A 3,430-nucleotide genomic window follows, 5' to 3' on the forward strand; every position below is an offset into this window, starting at 1 on the left:
TGCTACTTATTATTAATATTTTACTGTTAAGGTACGTCAAAGTAGATTACATTTTAGGTACTATAGATATTTTCATTAACCAAGGGGACATACAATCTAAGACCTAGAGTCATCATTTTGCTATAAATATAGCCTCTTTATAAAGCTCTCATATAAGTAAACTATTGTTGCTGCTATCAAGCTAGGTTGAGAGTACAATCTATAAATCACATCTGTGTACCTGTCATCACTCCAAATCACATCAAATCTTCACTGATGTGTACTGTGCAGTTTGTACCTCTGTCTGTACATGTAAAACTGCCCCCCAAAACCTAGGCCATCACAAAACCTCACCCCTAAGTTACTAGTTGCCCCTCTTAGAGTGGTATAAAAAGTTAATTAATATGTGCACCTTCCCAGAGGCATGTTTTCTCTCTCTCTCGCCCTCTCTCAAAATTGGATTTGGGATTTTATTGCAAATCCTATTTCAGGAATAATGCACAATGCCAGGAAAAGAGGTGTAGTTATTTCTGGCATTAAATCATGTGACAGCATGCGTTTTACTATCATGTGCAATGTTAAACATCATAAACTCCACCCAAACTCCTCCTTTTGATTACATTTTTAAAATTTGCATATCCATCTCATGATGTGTTATTGCATGTGTTATGGCATTATCTCAGGCTTTAGGACCTTAACGCTCTCAATAAGGCACTAACATGATTTGATAAATGACCCTGCAAGCTTGTACCTGTGGCAACAGAGGGTGAAGTGATTTGCCCAAGGTCAAAACAAGCAGCTGTGGAATTTGAACCCTGACTTCCTTAGGTTACAGCCCACTGCTCTAACCACTAAGGTATTCCTCCACATTGATGTGCATGGTTGCTATACTGTTTGATATTTTTTATGTGTATAGAAGGGTCTATAAGGTGGATAAGTTCTTGGAGGAGAAGTCCATTAATGGCTATTAATCAAATTTACTTAGAGAATAGCCACTGCTATTAATTGCATCAGTAGCTTGGGATCTTCTTAGTGTCTGGGTAATTGCCAGGTTCTTGTAGCCTGGTTTGTTGGAAACAGGATGCTGGGCTTGATGGACCCTTGGTCTGACCCAGCATGGCAATTTCTTATGTTCTTATTTTGACCGTGAAAAGGAAAATATCACAGCAAGAGGCCTGTACACCTTTTCTTTCAGGAAAAGAAGTTTAAAAGTTTATCTATCATTACAGTTGTGAAATAATTTTCATATGTTACCATGGGCAACATACTGCAATAATTATATGAAGAAAAATCAGCTGCTATCACACTATGTACTGAATTAATGAATGCAAAAATACTGCATGATATTTTTACTGTGTTAATGTTTGGCCTCCTACTTACCATGTGAATAATCTGTGTTACCAGGGGGGGGGGGGACGGACAAGCTTGCAGTAGTAGCAACCTAACCATGGATATACTACCCAGTCATGACAAGTATAAAATCTTGGCTGTCAAAGTAACTTATAAACCATGCTGCCAAAAGATTGTGGAGATCTAATGGAACAAGAAGGATGGTAGTAGAGAAGAATGAGAAAGTGAGGTGGAAAAGACAGAAGAGGAAATAATATAGAGAAGGAGATGGTAGAAAGTGACAGAGCCCATGCCTCATCCTGAACCACTGGATGTGAGCCCGGCATCACAGGCAGTGAGATTCATGGGTTCGTTTCTGTGCAGACCCTGGATCCACGTAATTTCCAGAGGCAAGGAGAATGATGTTACTGGCTATCATAAAAGATTCAGTATGGAAACTGAACTCACTATATTGAAATTGGACATCAGTTTAAATTTGGACTGGGGTAAAGCAGTACTCATAATATTTCTTGATATGTGCACTGCCTTTGATATAGTTGACCATCAATTCTTCTAAATTTCTTAGTTGATATTGGGATATGTCATCAGTCTCTTAACTGGTTGAAGTCTTTCCTCAGGGATAGAACATATGAGATGCTTTGGAACTCTCTCTCTCATACAGCCCCCTACATAGGCTTCCTCTCTCTCTCTCTCTCTTGCACATACACTCTCTGTCCCTGACACACGCACGCCCAATCCCTCTCACACACATACACAATCCCTCATGTAGTCTCCCTCTCTCTCTGGCACTCACACTCACCTTCAGTACACATTACCACACTTATCTCTCACACAGTTAAAACAGGTGGGATTTTTGTCCCCTCCCCACCTAAGTCTTTGCTCTGCATTCATTTCCAGAGGCAAGGAGAATGATGTTCCTGGCCAGGTCCTGAACCACTGCTCAGCACTTTTTGGGGAAGAGTCCAGCAACAAGTCCATGGTGGCACAGGGCAAGTTGTGAAAGACAGCCATGGCTATCACTAACTTGAAAGGTTCCAGCCTTCTGCAAACCACTGCAAGCAGAATTACAAGGACTGTAAATGACTATTTTGCAGATTAAATTTGATGTACTAATTTATCCTGCCATGACTGGAGGGCAGATGACATGCTCCATCTAAATCTGTGCCATGGAGGAAAAGTCAAAAAGTGTTCCTGGAGCTAAATATATTGAAGACATGTAAAGATAAGAGTGAATATAATTAGATTGTGTAATTTTCTCTTGTAGTTTGGCTTCTATCCCTTTAATGGCCAGAGAAAGAAGTGAGGAAAACACTCCATCCCCCCCCCCCCCTCGCAAAGGGCAGGCAGCAGGCACTGCAACAGATTTGGGACACATTGCCTAGCTTACTTTGCTCTTTCTGGGAGACCTGTCCCGCAGATAAGGAGAAGCCAAGTAAATATCCTGCAATTGCAGGGGGGAGGGGGAAGGCAGTGCTGTCAACCCACCCGTGGGTCTCTGCCGCCATGGGAAGAGTTTACATGGGCATCGCTCCACCCCCACTCCCAGGGGCTCTGGCTTTCACTTTCATCATGGTGCTTTGCTGGGAGTGGGGGTGGAGTGATGCTCATGTAAACTCTTCCCGTGGTGGCAGAGACCCACGGGTGGGTTGACAGCACTGCCTTCCCCCTCCCCCCTGCAATTGCAGGATATTTACTTGGCTTCTCCTTATCTGCGGGACTCAGGGGGTGGAGGAGGAGGGCGAGTTGTTCTCTGTTAAGCTCTTTGTGCTTTGGCTGCTTTGGCTGCAGCTGCTTGTGATCTCTTCACAGCCGCTTTCTACTGCATTTGCTCTGCTCCTGCCATCCCAACTCCCTCCCTCCCTTCCCCGGTGGTGGACGGACTGGCTCGGTGACTCTTCTACCCTTTCCTCCTCCTGTGTGTAACTGTTCGGCAGTCCCTACTCCCTCCCCCCTTCCCTAGTGGGGGAGGAATGGGCTGAGCCATTTCTCGGAGCGGTGACTCGTCTGCCCTTTCCTCCTCCCCTCTGTGACACCCAGCACATAGCGCAGAGCTCAATGGTCCACACATGTGCGGTAGAGCTGCTCTGCACTGCGCATTTGT

The sequence above is a fragment of the Rhinatrema bivittatum genome, chromosome 18 (genome assembly GCF_901001135.1).
Source record: "Rhinatrema bivittatum chromosome 18, aRhiBiv1.1, whole genome shotgun sequence".
NCBI lineage: Eukaryota > Metazoa > Chordata > Amphibia > Gymnophiona > Rhinatrematidae > Rhinatrema > Rhinatrema bivittatum.